The sequence below is a fragment of the Lissotriton helveticus genome, chromosome 2_1, assembly GCF_964261635.1.
Source record: "Lissotriton helveticus chromosome 2_1, aLisHel1.1, whole genome shotgun sequence".
NCBI lineage: Eukaryota > Metazoa > Chordata > Amphibia > Caudata > Salamandridae > Lissotriton > Lissotriton helveticus.
The window spans coordinates 1632888378-1632908445 of record NC_136059.1 but is presented as its reverse complement, the minus strand read 5'-3'; positions in this window follow the sequence as shown (position 1 = coordinate 1632908445).

The window sequence follows — 20068 nt, the reverse complement described above, 5'->3', positions numbered from 1 at the left end:
CTTTTTAAGTCACTTTTAACCCTGAGCCAAATCTTGAGTTTTGGCTCCCTAGAAGCATGAAAATGACGATAAAGATGCTCATTTTATCTCCAAAAGTGATGATCCACCTCTGAGAGTCAAAATTAGTTGAAAGATGAAAATGTTCAAAACGGACCATTTTGGTCATCTCGGAGCAATTTCATCAGGTCGCGGGTCATCGATCGTTTTGCATGAAAAATTGAACGTTCTTGCATAAACATTAATTTACTCTAAATGTTGTTTATATCTCTTCCCGCAGTGAATAAACACGTTTTAAGCTCTCGAAGTGAGCATTTGGGTCCTTTTAAGTCACTTTTAACCATGAGCCAAATCTTGAATTTTGGCTCCCTAGAAGCATGAAAATTACTTTAAAGATGCTCATTTTATCTCCAAAAGTGATAATCCACCTCTGAAAGTCAAAATTAGTTGAAAGATGGAAATTTTCAAAATGGACCATTTTGGTCATCTCAGAGCAATTTCATCAGGTCGCGGGTCATCGATCGTTTTGCATGAAAAATTGAACGTTCTCGAATGAACATTAATTTACTCTAAATGTTGTTCATATCTCTTCCCGCAGTGAATAAACACGTTTTAAGCCCTCGAAGTGAGCATTTGGGCCTTTTTAAGTCACTTTTAACCATGAGCCAAATCTTGAGTTTTGGCTCCCTAGAAGCATGATTGACGACAAAGATGCTCATTTCATCTCCAAAAGTGATGATCCACCTCTGAGAGTCAAAATTAGTTGAAAGATGAAAATTTTCAAAACGGACCATTTTGGTCATCTCGGAGCAATTTCATCAGGTCGCGGGTCATCGATCGTTTTGCATGAAAAATTGAAAGTTCTTGCATGAACATTAATTTACTCTAAATGTTGTTTATATCTCTTCCCGCAGTGAATAAACACGTTTTAAGCCCTCGAAGTGAGCATTTGGGCCTTTTTAAGTCACTTTTACCATGAGCCAAATCTTGAGTTTTGGCTCCCTAGAAGCATGAAAATGACGATAAAGATGCTCATTTTATCTCCAAAAGTGATGATACACCTCTGAGAGTGAAAATTAGTTGAAAGATGAACATTTTCAAAACGGACTATTTTGGTCATCTCAGAGCAATTTCATCAGGTCGCGGGTCATCGATCGTTTTGCATGAAAAATTGAACGTTCTCGCATGAACATTAATTTACTCTAAATGTTGTTTATATCTCTTCCCGTAGTGAATAAACACGTTTTAAGCCCTCGAAGTCAGCATTTGGGACTTTTTAAGTCACTTTTAACCATGAGCCAAATCTTGAGTTTTGACTCCCTAGAAGCATGAAAATGACGATAAAGATGCTAATTTTATCTTCAAAAGTGATGATCCACCTTTGAGAGTCAAAATTAGTTGAAAGATGAACATTTTCAAAACGGACCATTTTGGTCATCTCGGAGCAATTTCATCAGGTCGCGGGTCATCGATCGTTTTGCATGAAAAATTGAACGTTCTTGCATAAACATTAATTTACTCTAAATGTTGTTTATATGTCTTCCCGCAGTGAATAAACACGTTTTAAGCCCTCGAAGTGAGCATTTGGGTCCTTTTAATTCACTTTTATCCATAAGCCAAATCTTGAGTTTTGGCTCCTTAGAAGCATGAAAATGACGATAAGGATGCTCATTTTACCTCCAAAAGTGATGATCCACCTCTGAAAGTCAGAATTAGTTGAAAGATGGAAGGTTTTAAAACGGACCATTTTGGTCATCTCAGAGCAATTTCATCAGGTCGCGGGTCATCGATGGTTTTGCATGAAAAATTGAACGTTCTCGCATGAACAATAATTTACTCTAAATGTTGTTTATATCTCTTCCCGCAGTGAATAAACACATTTTAAGCCCTCAAAGTGAGCATTTGGGTCCTTTTAAGTCACTTTTACCCATGAGCCAAATCTTGAGTTTTGGCTCCCTAGAAGCATGAAAATGACTATAAAGATGCTCATTTTAGCTCCAAAAGTGATGATCCACCTCTGAGAGTAAAAATTAGTTGAAAGATGAACATTTTCAAAACGGACCATTTTGGTCATCTCAGAGCAATTTCATCAGGTCGCGGGTCAACGATCGTTTTGCATGAAAAATTGAACGTTCTCGCATGAACATTGTTTTACTCTAAATGTTGTTTATTACTCTTTCCGCAGTGAATAAACACGTTTTAAGCCCTCGAAGTGAGCATTTGGGTCCTTTTAAGTCACTTTTAACCATGAGCCAAATCTTGAGTTTTGGCTCCCTAGAAGCATGAAAATGACGATAAAGATGCTCATTTTATCTCCAAAAGTGATGATACACCTCTGAGAGTCAAAATTAGTTGAAAGATGAACATTTTCAAAACTGACTATTTTGGTCATATCAGAGCAATTTCATCAGGTCGCGGGTCATCGATCGTTTTGCATGAAAAATTGAACGTTCTCGCATGAACATTAATTTACTCTAAATGTTGTTTATATCTCTTCCCGCAGTGAATAAACACGTTTTAAGCCCTCGAAGTGAGCATTTGGGCCTTTTTAAGTCACTTTTAACCATGAGCCAAATCTTGAGTTTTGGCTCCCTAGAAGCATGAAAATGACGACAAAGATGCTCATTTTATCTCCAAAAGTGATGATCCACCTCTGAGAGTCAAAATTAGTTGAAAGATGAAAATTTTCAAAAAGGACTATTTTGGTCATATCAGAGCAATTTCATCAGGTCGCGGGTCATCGATCGTTTTGCATGAAAAATTGAACGTTCTTGCATGAACATTAATTTACTCTAAATGTTGTTTATATCTCTTCCCGCAGTGAATAAACACGTTTTAAGCCCTCGAAGTGAGCATTTGGGTCCTTTTAAGCCACTTTTTACCATGAGCCAAATCTTGAGTTTTGGCTCCTTAGAAGCATGAAAATGACGATAAAGATGCTCATTTTATCTCCAAAAGTGATGATCCACCTCTGAGAGTCAAAATTAGTTGAAAGATGAACATTTTCAAAACAGACCATTTTGGTCATCTCGGAGCAATTTCATCAGGTCGCGGGTCATCGATCGTTTTGCATGAAAAATTGAAAGTTCTTGCATGAACATTAATTTACTCTAAATGTTGTTTATATCTCTTCCCGCAGTGAATAAACACGTTTTCAGCCCTCGAAGTGAGCATTTGGGCCTTTTTAAGTCACTTTTAACCCTGAGCCAAATCTTGAGTTTTGGCTCCCTAGAAGCATGAAAATGACGATAAAGATGCTCATTTTATCTCCAAAAGTGATGATCCACCTCTGAGAGTCAAAATTAGTTGAAAGATGAAAATGTTCAAAACGGACCATTTTGGTCATCTCGGAGCAATTTCATCAGGTCGCGGGTCATCGATCGTTTTGCATGAAAAATTGAACGTTCTTGCATAAACATTAATTTACTCTAAATGTTGTTTATATCTCTTCCCGCAGTGAATAAACACGTTTTAAGCTCTCGAAGTGAGCATTTGGGTCCTTTTAAGTCACTTTTAACCATGAACCAAATCTTGAATTTTGGCTCCCTAGAAGCATGAAAATTACTTTAAAGATGCTCATTTTATCTCCAAAAGTGATGATCCACCTCTGAAAGTCAAAATTAGTTGAAAGATGGAAATTTTCAAAATGGACCATTTTGGTCATCTCAGAGCAATTTCATCAGGTCGCGGGTCATCGATCGTTTTGCATGAAAAATTGAACGTTCTCGCATGAACAATAAATTCACTCTAAATGTTGTTTATATGTCTTCCAGCAGTGAATAAACATGTTTTAAGCCCTCGAAGTGAGCATTTGGGTCCTTTTAAGTCACTTTTAACCATGAGCCAAATCTTGAGTTTTGGCTCCCTAGAAGTATGAAAATGACGATAAAGATGCTCATTTACCTGTGAGAGTCAAAATTAGTTGAAAGATGAAAATTTTCAAAACGGACTATTTTGGTCATCTCAGAGCAATTTCATCAGGTCGCGGGTCATCGATCGTTTTGCATGAAAAATTGAATGTTCTCGAATGAACATTAATTTACTCTAAATGTTGTTCATATCTCTTCCCGCAGTGAATAGACACGTTTTAAGCCCTCGAAGTGAGCATTTGGGCCTTTTTAAGTCACTTTTAACCATGAGCCAAATCTTGAGTTTTGGCTCCCTAGAAGCATGAAAATGACGACAAAGATGCTCATTTCATCTCCAAAAGTGATGATCCACCTCTGAGAGTCAAAATTAGTTGAAAGATGAAAATTTTCAAAACGGACCATTTTGGTCATCTCGGAGCAATTTCATCAGGTCGCGGGTCATCGATCGTTTTGCATGAAAAATTGAAAGTTCTTGCATGAACATTAATTTACTCTAAATGTTGTTTATATCTCTTCCCGCAGTGAATAAACACGTTTTAAGCCCTCGAAGTGAGCATTTGGGCCTTTTTAAGTCACTTTTACCATGAGCCAAATCTTGAGTTTTGGCTCCCTAGAAGCATGAAAATGACGATAAAGATGCTCATTTTATCTCCAAAAGTGATGATACACCTCTGAGAGTGAAAATTAGTTGAAAGATGAACATTTTCAAAACGGACTATTTTGGTCATCTCAGAGCAATTTCATCAGGTCGCGGGTCATCGATCGTTTTGCATGAAAAATTGAACGTTCTCGCATGAACATTAATTTACTCTAAATGTTGTTTATATCTCTTCCCGTAGTGAATAAACACGTTTTAAGCCCTCGAAGTCAGCATTTGGGACTTTTTAAGTCACTTTTAACCATGAGCCAAATCTTGAGTTTTGACTCCCTAGAAGCATGAAAATGACGATAAAGATGCTAATTTTATCTTCAAAAGTGATGATCCACCTTTGAGAGTCAAAATTAGTTGAAAGATGAAAATTTTCAAAACGGACCATTTTGGTCATCTCGGAGCAATTTCATCAGGTCGCGGGTCATCGATCGTTTTGCATGAAAAATTGAACGTTCTTGCATAAACATTAATTTACTCTAAATGTTGTTTATATGTCTTCCCGCAGTGAATAAACACGTTTTAGGCCCTCGAAGTGAGCATTTGGGTCCTTTTAATTCACTTTTATCCATAAGCCAAATCTTGAGTTTTGGCTCCTTAGAAGCATGAAAATGACGATAAGGATGCTCATTTTACCTCCAAAAGTGATGATCCACCTCTGAAAGTCAGAATTAGTTGAAAGATGGAAGGTTTTAAAACGGACCATTTTGGTCATCTCAGAGCAATTTCATCAGGTCGCGGGTCATCGATGGTTTTGCATGAAAAATTGAACGTTCTCGCATGAACAATAATTTACTCTAAATGTTGTTTATATCTCTTCCCGCAGTGAATAAACACATTTTAAGCCCTCAAAGTGAGCATTTGGGTCCTTTTAAGTCACTTTTACCCATGAGCCAAATCTTGAGTTTTGGCTCCCTAGAAGCATGAAAATGACTATAAAGATGCTCATTTTAGCTCCAAAAGTGATGATCCACCTCTGAGAGTAAAAATTAGTTGAAAGATGAACATTTTCAAAACGGACCATTTTGGTCATCTCAGAGCAATTTCATCAGGTCGCGGGTCAACGATCGTTTTGCATGAAAAATTGAACGTTCTCGCATGAACATTGTTTTACTCTAAATGTTGTTTATTACTCTTTCCGCAGTGAATAAACACGTTTTAAGCCCTCGAAGTGAGCATTTGGGTCCTTTTAAGTCACTTTTAACCATGAGCCAAATCTTGAGTTTTGGCTCCCTAGAAGCATGAAAATGACGATAAAGATGCTCATTTTATCTCCAAAAGTGATGATACACCTCTGAGAGTCAAAATTAGTTGAAAGATGAACATTTTCAAAACTGACTATTTTGGTCATATCAGAGCAATTTCATCAGGTCGCGGGTCATCGATCGTTTTGCATGAAAAATTGAACGTTCTTGCATGAACATTAATTTACTCTAAATGTTGTTTATATCTCTTCCCGCAGTGAATAAACACGTTTTAAGCCCTCGAAGTGAGCATTTGGGTCCTTTTAAGCCACTTTTTACCATGAGCCAAATCTTGAGTTTTGGCTCCTTAGAAGCATGAAAATGACGATAAAGATGCTCATTTTATCTCCAAAAGTGATGATCCACCTCTGAGAGTCAAAATTAGTTGAAAGATGAACATTTTCAAAACAGACCATTTTGGTCATCTCGGAGCAATTTCATCAGGTCGCGGGTCATCGATCGTTTTGCATGAAAAATTGAAAGTTCTTGCATGAACATTAATTTACTCTAAATGTTGTTTATATCTCTTCCCGCAGTGAATAAACACGTTTTCAGCCCTCGAAGTGAGCATTTGGGCCTTTTTAAGTCACTTTTAACCCTGAGCCAAATCTTGAGTTTTGGCTCCCTAGAAGCATGAAAATGACGATAAAGATGCTCATTTTATCTCCAAAAGTGATGATCCACCTCTGAGAGTCAAAATTAGTTGAAAGATGAAAATGTTCAAAACGGACCATTTTGGTCATCTCGGAGCAATTTCATCAGGTCGCGGGTCATCGATCGTTTTGCATGAAAAATTGAACGTTCTTGCATAAACATTAATTTACTCTAAATGTTGTTTATATCTCTTCCCGCAGTGAATAAACACGTTTTAAGCTCTCGAAGTGAGCATTTGGGTCCTTTTAAGTCACTTTTAACCATGAGCCAAATCTTGAATTTTGGCTCCCTAGAAGCATGAAAATTACTTTAAAGATGCTCATTTTATCTCCAAAAGTGATGATCCACCTCTGAAAGTCAAAATTAGTTGAAAGATGGAAATTTTCAAAATGGACCATTTTGGTCATCTCAGAGCAATTTCATCAGGTCGCGGGTCATCGATCGTTTTGCATGAAAAATTGAACGTTCTCGCATGAACAATAAATTCACTCTAAATGTTGTTTATATGTCTTCCAGCAGTGAATAAACATGTTTTAAGCCCTCGAAGTGAGCATTTGGGTCCTTTTAAGTCACTTTTAACCATGAGCCAAATCTTGAGTTTTGGCTCCCTAGAAGTATGAAAATGACGATAAAGATGCTCATTTACCTGTGAGAGTCAAAATTAGTTGAAAGATGAAAATTTTCAAAACGGACTATTTTGGTCATCTCAGAGCAATTTCATCAGGTCGCGGGTCATCGATCGTTTTGCATGAAAAATTGAATGTTCTCGAATGAACATTAATTTACTCTAAATGTTGTTCATATCTCTTCCCGCAGTGAATAGACACGTTTTAAGCCCTCGAAGTGAGCATTTGGGCCTTTTTAAGTCACTTTTAACCATGAGCCAAATCTTGAGTTTTGGCTCCCTAGAAGCATGAAAATGACGACAAAGATGCTCATTTCATCTCCAAAAGTGATGATCCACCTCTGAGAGTCAAAATTAGTTGAAAGATGAAAATTTTCAAAACGGACCATTTTGGTCATCTCGGAGCAATTTCATCAGGTCGCGGGTCATCGATCGTTTTGCATGAAAAATTGAAAGTTCTTGCATGAACATTAATTTACTCTAAATGTTGTTTATATCTCTTCCCGCAGTGAATAAACACGTTTTAAGCCCTCGAAGTGAGCATTTGGGCCTTTTTAAGTCACTTTTACCATGAGCCAAATCTTGAGTTTTGGCTCCCTAGAAGCATGAAAATGACGATAAAGATGCTCATTTTATCTCCAAAAGTGATGATACACCTCTGAGAGTGAAAATTAGTTGAAAGATGAACATTTTCAAAACGGACTATTTTGGTCATCTCAGAGCAATTTCATCAGGTCGCGGGTCATCGATCGTTTTGCATGAAAAATTGAACGTTCTCGCATGAACATTAATTTACTCTAAATGTTGTTTATATCTCTTCCCGTAGTGAATAAACACGTTTTAAGCCCTCGAAGTCAGCATTTGGGACTTTTTAAGTCACTTTTAACCATGAGCCAAATCTTGAGTTTTGACTCCCTAGAAGCATGAAAATGACGATAAAGATGCTAATTTTATCTTCAAAAGTGATGATCCACCTTTGAGAGTCAAAATTAGTTGAAAGATGAAAATTTTCAAAACGGACCATTTTGGTCATCTCGGAGCAATTTCATCAGGTCGCGGGTCATCGATCGTTTTGCATGAAAAATTGAACGTTCTTGCATAAACATTAATTTACTCTAAATGTTGTTTATATGTCTTCCCGCAGTGAATAAACACGTTTTAAGCCCTCGAAGTGAGCATTTGGGTCCTTTTAATTCACTTTTATCCATAAGCCAAATCTTGAGTTTTGGCTCCTTAGAAGCATGAAAATGACTATAAAGATGCTCATTTTAGCTCCAAAAATGATGATCCACCTCTGAGAGTAAAAATTAGTTGAAAGATGAACATTTTCAAAACGGACCATTTTGGTCATCTCAGAGCAATTTCATCAGGTCGCGGGTCAACGATCGTTTTGCATGAAAATTTGAACGTTCTCGCATGAACATTGTTTTACTCTAAATGTTGTTTATTACTCTTTCCGCAGTGAATAAACACGTTTTAAGCCCTCGAAGTGAGCATTTGGGTCCTTTTAAGTCACTTTTAACCATGAGCCAAATCTTGAGTTTTGGCTCCCTAGAAGCATGAAAATGATGATAAAGATGCTCATTTTATCTCCAAAAGTGATGATCCACCTCTGAGAGTCAAAATTAGTTGAAAGATGAACATTTTCAAAATGGACCATTTTGGTCATCTCAGAGCAATTTCATCAGGTCACGGGTCATCGATCGTTTTGCATGAAAAATTGAACGTTCTCGCATGAACATTAATTTACTCTAAATGTTGTTTATATCTCTTCCCGCAGTGAATAAACACGTTTTAGGAACTCGAAGTGAGCATTTGGGCCTTTTTAAGTCACTTTTAACCATGAGCCAAATCTTGAGTTTTTGCTCCCTAGAAGCTTGAAAATGACAATAAAGATGCTTATTTTATCTCCAAAAGTGATGATCCACCTGTGAGAGTCAAATTTAGTTGAAAGATGAAAATTTTCAAAACGGACCAATTTGGTCATCTCAGAGCAATTTCATCAGGTCGCGGGTTATCGATCATTTTGCATGAAAAATTGAACGTTCTCGCATGAACATTAATTTACTCTAAATGTTGTTTATTACTCTTTCCACAGTGAATAAACACGTTTTAAGCCCTCGAAGTGAGCATTTGGGTCCTTTTAAGTCACTTTTAACCATGAGCCAAATCTTGAGTTTTGGCTCCCTAGAAGCATGAAAATGATGATAAAGATGCTCATTTTATCTCCAAAAGTGATGATACACCTCTGAGAGTTAATATTAGTTGAAAGATGAACATTTTCAAAACGGGCTATTTTGGTCATCTCAGAGCAATTTCATCAGGTCGCGGGTCCTCGATCGTTTTGCATGAAAAATTGAACGTTCTCGAATGAACATTAATTTACTCTAAATGTTGTTTATATCTCTTCCCGCAGTGAATAAACAGGTTTTAAGCCCTCGAAGTCAGCATTTGGGCCTTTTTAAGTCACTTTTAACCATGAGCCAAATCTTGAGTTTTGACACCCTAGAAGCATGAAAATGACGATAAAGATGCTAATTTTATCTTCAAAAGTGATGATCCACCTCTGAAAGTCAGAATTAGTTGAAAGATGGAAGGTTTTAAAACGGACCATTTTGGTCATCTCAGAGCAATTTCATCAGGTCGCGGGTCATCGATCGTTTTGCATGAAAAATTGAACGTTCTCGCATGAACAATAATTTACTCTAAATGTTGTTTATATCTCTTCCCGCAGTGAATAAACACATTTTAAGCCCTCAAAGTGAGCATTTGGGTCCTTTTAAGTCACTTTTACCCATGAGCCAAATCTTGAGTTTTGGCTCCCTAGAAGCATGAAAATGACTATAAAGATGCTCATTTTAGCTCCAAAAATGATGATCCACCTCTGAGAGTAAAAATTAGTTGAAAGATGAACATTTTCAAAACGGACCATTTTGGTCATCTCAGAGCAATTTCATCAGGTCGCGGGTCAACGATCGCTTTGCATGAAAATTTGAACGTTCTCGCATGAACATTGTTTTACTCTAAATGTTGTTTATTACTCTTTCCGCAGTGAATAAACACGTTTTAAGCCCTCGAAGTGAGCATTTGGGTCCTTTTAAGTCACTTTTAACCATGAGCCAAATCTTGAGTTTTGGCTCCCTAGAAGCATGAAAATGATGATAAAGATGCTCATTTTATCTCCAAAAGTGATGATCCACCTCTGAGAGTCAAAATTAGTTGAAAGATGAACATTTTCAAAATGGACCATTTTGGTCATCTCAGAGCAATTTCATCAGGTCACGGGTCATCGATCGTTTTGCATGAAAAATTGAACGTTCTCGCATGAACATTAATTTACTCTAAATGTTGTTTATATCTCTTCCCGCAGTGAATAAACACGTTTTAGGCCCTCGAAGTGAGCATTTGGGCCTTTTTAAGTCACTTTTAACCATGAGCCAAATCTTGAGTTTTTGCTCCCTAGAAGCTTGAAAATGACAATAAAGATGCTTATTTTATCTCCAAAAGTGATGATCCACCTGTGAGAGTCAAATTTAGTTGAAAGATGAAAATTTTCAAAACGGACCAATTTGGTCATCTCAGAGCAATTTCATCAGGTCACGGGTCATCGATCGTTTTGCATGAAAAATTGAACGTTCTCGCATGAACATTAATTTACTCTAAATGTTGTTTATATCTCTTCCCGCAGTGAATAAACACGTTTTAAGCCCTCGAAGTGAGCATTTGGGCCTTTTTAAGTCACTTTTAACCATGAGCCAAATCTTGAGTTTTGGCTCCCTAGAAGTATGAAAATGACGACAAAGATGCTCATTTCATCTCCAAAAGTGATGATCCACCTCTGAGAGTCAAAATTAGTTGAAAGATGATACATTTTCAAAACGGACCATTTTGGTCATCTCGGAGCAATTTCATCAGGTCGCGGGTCATCGATAGTTTTGCATGAAAAATTGAAAGTTCTTGCATGAACATTAATTTACTCTAAATGTTGTTTATATCTCTTCCCGTAGTGAATAAACAGGTTTTAAGCCCTCGAAGTCAGCATTTGGGCCTTTTTAAGTCACTTTTAACCATGAGCCAAATCTTGAGTTTTGACACCCTAGAAGCATGAAAATGACGATAAAGATGCTAATTTTATCTTCAAAAGTGATGATCCACCTCTGAGAGTCAAAATTAGTTGAAAGATGAAAATTTTCAAAACTGACCATTTTGGTCATCTCGGAGCAATTTCATCAGGTCGCGTGTCATCGATCGTTTTGCATGAAAAATTGAAAGTTCTTGCATGAACATTAATTTACTCTAAATGTTGTTTATATCTCTTCCCGCAGTGAATAAACACGTTTTAAGCCCTCAAAGTGAGCATTTGGGTCCTTTTAAGTCACTTTTACCCATGAGCCAAATCTTGAGTTTTGGCTCCCTAGAAGCATGAACATGACTATAAAGATGCTCATTTTAGCTCCAAAAGTGATGATCCACCTCTGAGAGTAAAAATTAGTTGAAAGATTAACATTTTCAAAACAGAACATTTTGGTCATCTCAGAGCAATTTCATCAGGTCGCGGGTCAACGATCGTTTTGCATGAAAAATTGAACGTTCTCGCATGAACATTGTTTTACTCTAAATGTTGTTTATTACTCTTTCCGCAGTGAATAAACACGTTTTAAGCCCTCGAAGTGAGCATTTGGGTCCTTTTAAGTCACTTTTAACCATGAGCCAAATCTTGAGTTTTGGCTCCCTAGAAGCATGAAAATGACGATAAAGATGCTCATTTTATCTCCAAAAGTGATGATACACCTCTGAGAGTCAAAATTAGTTGAAAGATGAACATTTTCAAAACTGACTATTTTGGTCAAATCAGAGCAATTTCATCAGGTCGCGGGTCATCGATCGTTTTGCATGAAAAATTGAACGTTCTCGCATGAACATTAATTTACTCTAAATGTTGTTTATATCTCTTCACGCAGTGAATAAACACGTTTTAAGCCCTCGAAGTGAGCATTTGGGCCTTTTTAAGTCACTTTTAACCATGAGCCAAATCTTGAGTTTTGGCTCCCTAGAAGCATGAAAATGACGACAAAGATGCTCATTTTATCTCCAAAAGTGATGATCCACCTCTGAGAGACAAAATTAGTTAAAAGATGAAAATTTTAAAAACGGACCATTTTGGTCATCTCGGAGCAATTTCATCAGGTCGCGGGTCATCGATCGTTTTGCATGAAAGATTGAACGTTCTTGCATGAACATTAATTTACTCTAAATGTTGTTTATATCTCTTCCCGCAGTGAATAAACATGTTTTCAGCCCTCGAAGTGAGCATTTGGGTCCTTTTAATTCACTTTTAACCATGAGCCAAATCTTGAGTTTTGGCTCCTTAGAAGCATGAAAATGACGATAAAGATGGCCATTTTATCTCCAAAAGTGATGATCCACCTCTGAAAGTCAGAATTAGTTGAAAGATGGAAGGTTTTAAAACGGACCATTTTGGTCATCTCAGAGCAATTTCATCAGGTCGCGGGTCATCGATCGTTTTGCATGAAAAATTGAACGTTCTCGCATGAACAATAATTTACTCTAAATGTTGTTTATATCTCTTTCCGCAGTGAATAAACACGTTTAAGCCCTCGAAGTGAGCATTTGGGCCTTTTTAAGTCACTTTTAACCATGAGCCAAATCTTGAGTTTTTGCTCCCTAGAAGCTTGAAAATGACAATAAAGATGCTTATTTTATCTCCAAAAGTGATGATCCACCTGTGAGAGTCAAATTTAGTTGAAAGATGAAAATTTTCAAAACGGACCAATTTGGTCATCTCAGAGCAATTTCATCAGGTCGCGGGTCATCGATCATTTTGCATGAAAAATTGAACGTTCTCGCATGAACATTAATTTACTCTAAATGTTGTTTATTACTCTTTCCACAGTGAATAAACACGTTTTAAGCCCTCGAAGTGAGCATTTGGGTCCTTTTAAGTCACTTTTAACCATGAGCCAAATCTTGAGTTTTGGCTCCCTAGAAGCATGAAAATGATGATAAAGATGCTCATTTTATCTCCAAAAGTGATGATGCACCTCTGAGAGTTAATATTAGTTGAAAGATGAACATTTTCAAAACGGGCTATTTTGGTCATCTCAGAGCAATTTCATCAGGTCGCGGGTCCTCGATCGTTTTGCATGAAAAATTGAACGTTCTCGAATGAACATTAATTTACTCTAAATGTTGTTTATATCTCTTCCCGCAGTGAATAAACACGTTTTAAGCCCTCGAAGTGAGCATTTGGGCCTTTTTAAGTCACTTTTAACCATGAGCCAAATCTTGAGTTTTGGCTCCCTAGAAGTATGAAAATGACGACAAAGATGCTCATTTCATCTCCAAAAGTGATGATCCACCTCTGAGAGTCAAAATTAGTTGAAAGATGATACATTTTCAAAACGGACCATTTTGGTCATCTCGGAGCAATTTCATCAGGTCGCGGGTCATCGATAGTTTTGCATGAAAAATTGAAAGTTCTTGCATGAACATTAATTTACTCTAAATGTTGTTTATATCTCTTCCCGTAGTGAATAAACAGGTTTTAAGCCCTCGAAGTCAGCATTTGGGCCTTTTTAAGTCACTTTTAACCATGAGCCAAATCTTGAGTTTTGACACCCTAGAAGCATGAAAATGACGATAAAGATGCTAATTTTATCTTCAAAAGTGATGATCCACCTCTGAGAGTCAAAATTAGTTGAAAGATGAAAATTTTCAAAACTGACCATTTTGGTAATCTCGGAGCAATTTCATCAGGTCGCGTGTCATCGATCGTTTTGCATGAAAAATTGAAAGTTCTTGCATGAACATTAATTTACTCTAAATGTTGTTTATATCTCTTCCCGCAGTGAATAAACACGTTTTAGGCCCTCGAAGTGAGCATTTGGGCCTTTTTAAGTCACTTTTAACCATGAGCCAAATCTTGAGTTTTTGCTCCCTAGAAGCTTGAAAATGACAATAAAGATGCTTATTTTATCTCCAAAAGTGATGATCCACCTGTGAGAGTCAAATTTAGTTGAAAGATGAAAATTTTCAAAACGGACCAATTTGGTCATCTCAGAGCAATTTCATCAGGTCGCGGGTCATCGATCATTTTGCATGAAAAATTGAACGTTCTCGCATGAACATTAATTTACTCTAAATGTTGTTTATTACTCTTTCCACAGTGAATAAACACGTTTTAAGCCCTCGAAGTGAGCATTTGGGTCCTTTTAAGTCACTTTTAACCATGAGCCAAATCTTGAGTTTTGGCTCCCTAGAAGCATGAAAATGATGATAAAGATGCTCATTTTATCTCCAAAAGTGATGATACACCTCTGAGAGTTAATATTAGTTGAAAGATGAACATTTTCAAAACGGGCTATTTTGGTCATCTCAGAGCAATTTCATCAGGTCGCGGGTCCTCGATCGTTTTGCATGAAAAATTGAACGTTCTCGAATGAACATTAATTTACTCTAAATGTTGTTTATATCTCTTCCCGCAGTGAATAAACACGTTTTAAGCCCTCGAAGTGAGCATTTGGGTCCTTTTAAGTCACTTTTAACCATGAGCCAAATCTTGAGTTTTGGCTCCCTAGAAGCATGAAAATGATGATAAAGATGCTCATTTTATCTCCAAAAGTGATGATCCACCTCTGAGAGTCAAAATTAGTTGAAAGATGAACATTTTCAAAATGGACCATTTTGGTCATCTCAGAGCAATTTCATCAGGTCACGGGTCATCGATCGTTTTGCATGAAAAATTGAACGTTCTCGCATGAACATTAATTTACTCTAAATGTTGTTTATATCTCTTCCCGCAGTGAATAAACACGTTTTAGGCCCTCGAAGTGAGCATTTGGGCCTTTTTAAGTCACTTTTAACCATGAGCCAAATCTTGAGTTTTTGCTCCCTAGAAGCTTGAAAATGACAATAAAGATGCTTATTTTATCTCCAAAAGTGATGATCCACCTGTGAGAGTCAAATTTAGTTGAAAGATGAAAATTTTCAAAACGGACCAATTTGGTCATCTCAGAGCAATTTCATCAGGTCACGGGTCATCGATCGTTTTGCATGAAAAATTGAACGTTCTCGCATGAACATTAATTTACTCTAAATGTTGTTTATATCTCTTCCCGCAGTGAATAAACACGTTTTAAGCCCTCGAAGTGAGCATTTGGGCCTTTTTAAGTCACTTTTAACCATGAGCCAAATCTTGAGTTTTGGCTCCCTAGAAGTATGAAAATGACGACAAAGATGCTCATTTCATCTCCAAAAGTGATGATCCACCTCTGAGAGTCAAAATTAGTTGAAAGATGATACATTTTCAAAACGGACCATTTTGGTCATCTCGGAGCAATTTCATCAGGTCGCGGGTCATCGATAGTTTTGCATGAAAAATTGAAAGTTCTTGCATGAACATTAATTTACTCTAAATGTTGTTTATATCTCTTCCCGTAGTGAATAAACAGGTTTTAAGCCCTCGAAGTCAGCATTTGGGCCTTTTTAAGTCACTTTTAACCATGAGCCAAATCTTGAGTTTTGACACCCTAGAAGCATGAAAATGACGATAAAGATGCTAATTTTATCTTCAAAAGTGATGATCCACCTCTGAGAGTCAAAATTAGTTGAAAGATGAAAATTTTCAAAACTGACCATTTTGGTCATCTCGGAGCAATTTCATCAGGTCGCGTGTCATCGATCGTTTTGCATGAAAAATTGAAAGTTCTTGCATGAACATTAATTTACTCTAAATGTTGTTTATATCTCTTCCCGCAGTGAATAAACACGTTTTAAGCCCTCAAAGTGAGCATTTGGGTCCTTTTAAGTCACTTTTACCCATGAGCCAAATCTTGAGTTTTGGCTCCCTAGAAGCATGAACATGACTATAAAGATGCTCATTTTAGCTCCAAAAGTGATGATCCACCTCTGAGAGTAAAAATTAGTTGAAAGATGAACATTTTCAAAACTGACTATTTTGGTCAAATCAGAGCAATTTCATCAGGTCGCGGGTCATCGATCGTTTTGCATGAAAAATTGAACGTTCTCGCATGAACATTAATTTACTCTAAATGTTGTTTATATCTCTTCACGCAGTGAATAAACACGTTTTAAGCCCTCGAAGTGAGCATTTGGGCCTTTTTAAGTCACTTTTAACCATGAGCCAAATCTTGAGTTTTGGCTCCCTAGAAGCATGAAAATGACGACAAAGATGCTCATTTTATCTCCAAAAGTGATGATTCACCTCTGAGAGACAAAATTAGTTAAAAGATGAAAATTTTAAAAACGGACCATTTTGGTCATCTCGGAGCAATTTCATCAGGTCGCGGGTCATCGATCGTTTTGCATGAAAGATTGAACGTTCTTGCATGAACATTAATTTACTCTAAATGTTGTTTATATCTCTTCCCGCAGTGAATAAACATGTTTTCAGCCCTCGAAGTGAGCATTTGGGTCCTTTTAATTCACTTTTAACCATGAGCCAAATCTTGAGTTTTGGCTCCTTAGAAGCATGAAAATGACGATAAAGATGGCCATTTTATCTCCAAAAGTGATGATCCACCTCTGAAAGTCAGAATTAGTTGAAAGATGGAAGGTTTTAAAACGGACCATTTTGGTCATCTCAGAGCAATTTCATCAGGTCGCGGGTCATCGATCGTTTTGCATGAAAAATTGAACGTTCTCGCATGAACAATAATTTACTCTAAATGTTGTTTATATCTCTTTCCGCAGTGAATAAACACGTTTAAGCCCTCGAAGTGAGCATTTGGGCCTTTTTAAGTCACTTTTAACCATGAGCCAAATCTTGAGTTTTTGCTCCCTAGAAGCTTGAAAATGACAATAAAGATGCTTATTTTATCTCCAAAAGTGATGATCCACCTGTGAGAGTCAAATTTAGTTGAAAGATGAAAATTTTCAAAACGGGCTATTTTGGTCATCTCAGAGCAATTTCACCAGGTCGCGGGTCCTCGATCGTTTTGCATGAAAAATTGAACGTTCTCGAATGAACATTAATTTACTCTAAATGTTGTTTATATCTCTTCCCGCAGTGAATAAACACGTTTTAAGCCCTCGAAGTGAGCATTTGGGCCTTTTTAAGTCACTTTTAACCATGAGCCAAATCTTGAGTTTTGGCTCCCTAGAAGTATGAAAATGACGACAAAGATGCTCATTTCATCTCCAAAAGTGATGATCCACCTCTGAGAGTCAAAATTAGTTGAAAGATGATACATTTTCAAAACGGACCATTTTGGTCATCTCGGAGCAATTTCATCAGGTCGCGGGTCATCGATAGTTTTGCATGAAAAATTGAAAGTTCTTGCATGAACATTAATTTACTCTAAATGTTGTTTATATCTCTTCCCGTAGTGAATAAACAGGTTTTAAGCCCTCGAAGTCAGCATTTGGGCCTTTTTAAGTCACTTTTAACCATGAGCCAAATCTTGAGTTTTGACACCCTAGAAGCATGAAAATTACGATAAAGATGCTAATTTTATCTTCAAAAGTGATGATCCACCTCTGAGAGTCAAAATTAGTTGAAAGATGAAAATTTTCAAAACTGACCATTTTGGTAATCTCGGAGCAATTTCATCAGGTCGCGTGTCATCGATCGTTTTGCATGAAAAATTGAAAGTTCTTGCATGAACATTAATTTACTCTAAATGTTGTTTATATCTCTTCCCGCAGTGAATAAACACGTTTTAGGCCCTCGAAGTGAGCATTTGGGCCTTTTTAAGTCACTTTTAACCATGAGCCAAATCTTGAGTTTTTGCTCCCTAGAAGCTTGAAAATGACAATAAAGATGCTTATTTTATCTCCAAAAGTGATGATCCACCTGTGAGAGTCAAATTTAGTTGAAAGATGAAAATTTTCAAAACGGACCAATTTGGTCATCTCAGAGCAATTTCATCAGGTCGCGGGTCATCGATCATTTTGCATGAAAAATTGAACGTTCTCGCATGAACATTAATTTACTCTAAATGTTGTTTATTACTCTTTCCACAGTGAATAAACACGTTTTAAGCCCTCGAAGTGAGCATTTGGGTCCTTTTAAGTCACTTTTAACCATGAGCCAAATCTTGAGTTTTGGCTCCCTAGAAGCATGAAAATGATGATAAAGATGCTCATTTTATCTCCAAAAGTGATGATACACCTCTGAGAGTTAATATTAGTTGAAAGATGAACATTTTCAAAACGGGCTATTTTGGTCATCTCAGAGCAATTTCATCAGGTCGCGGGTCCTCGATCGTTTTGCATGAAAAATTGAACGTTCTCGAATGAACATTAATTTACTCTAAATGTTGTTTATATCTCTTCCCGCAGTGAATAAACACGTTTTAAGCCCTCGAAGTGAGCATTTGGGCCTTTTTAAGTCACTTTTAACCATGAGCCAAATCTTGAGTTTTGGCTCCCTAGAAGTATGAAAATGACGACAAAGATGCTCATTTCATCTCCAAAAGTGATGATCCACCTCTGAGAGTCAAAATTAGTTGAAAGATGATACATTTTCAAAACGGACCATTTTGGTCATCTCGGAGCAATTTCATCAGGTCGCGGGTCATCGATAGTTTTGCATGAAAAATTGAAAGTTCTTGCATGAACATTAATTTACTCTAAATGTTGTTTATATCTCTTCCCGCAGTGAATAAACACGTTTTAAGCCCTCAAAGTGAGCATTTGGGTCCTTTTAAGTCACTTTTACCCATGAGCCAAATCTTGAGTTTTGGCTCCCTAGAAGCATGAACATGACTATAAAGATGCTCATTTTAGCTCCAAAAGTGATGACCCACCTCTGAGAGTAAAAATTAGTTGAAAGATGAACATTTTCAAAACAGAAAATTTTGGTCATCTCAGAGCAATTTCATCAGGTCGCGGGTCAACGATCGTTTTGCATGAAAAATTGAACGTTCTCGCATGAACATTGTTTTACTCTAAATGTTGTTTATAACTCTTTCCGCAGTGAATAAACACGTTTTAAGCCCTCGAAGTGAGCATTTGGGTCCTTTTAAGTCACTTTTAACCATGAGCCAAATCTTGAGTTTTGGCTCCCTAGAAGCATGAAAATGACGATAAAGATGCTCATTTTATCTCCAAAAGTGATGATACACCTCTGAGAGTCAAAATTAGTTGAAAGATGAACATTTTCAAAACTGACTATTTTGGTCAAATCAGAGCAATTTCATCAGGTCGCGGGTCATCGATCGTTTTGCATGAAAAATTGAACGTTCTCGCATGAACATTAATTTACTCTAAATGTTGTTTATATCTCTTCACGCAGTGAATAAACACGTTTTAAGCCCTCGAAGTGAGCATTTGGGCCTTTTTAAGTCACTTTTAACCATGAGCCAAATCTTGAGTTTTGGCTCCCTAGAAGCATGAAAATGACGACAAAGATGCTCATTTTATCTCCAAAAGTGATGATCCACCTCTGAGAGACAAAATTAGTTAAAAGATGAAAATTTTAAAAACGGACCATTTTGGTCATCTCGGAGCAATTTCATCAGGTCGCGGGTCATCGATCGTTTTGCATGAAAAATTGAACGTTCTTGCATGAACATTAATTTACTCTAAATGTTGTTTATATCTCTTCCCGCAGTGAATAAACATGTTTTCAGCCCTCGAAGTGAGCATTTGGGTCCTTTTAATTCACTTTTAACCATGAGCCAAATCTTGAGTTTTGGCTCCTTAGAAGCATGAAAATGACGATAAAGATGGCCATTTTATCTCCAAAAGTGATGATCCACCTCTGAAAGTCAGAATTAGTTGAAAGATGGAAGGTTTTAAAACGGACCATTTTGGTCATCTCAGAGCAATTTCATCAGGTCGCGGGTCATCGATCGTTTTGCATGAAAAATTGAACGTTCTCGCATGAACAATAATTTACTCTAAATGTTGTTTATATCTCTTTCCGCAGTGAATAAACACGTTTAAGCCCTCGAAGTGAGCATTTGGGCCTTTTTAAGTCACTTTTAACCATGAGCCAAATCTTGAGTTTTTGCTCCCTAGAAGCTTGAAAATGACAATAAAGATG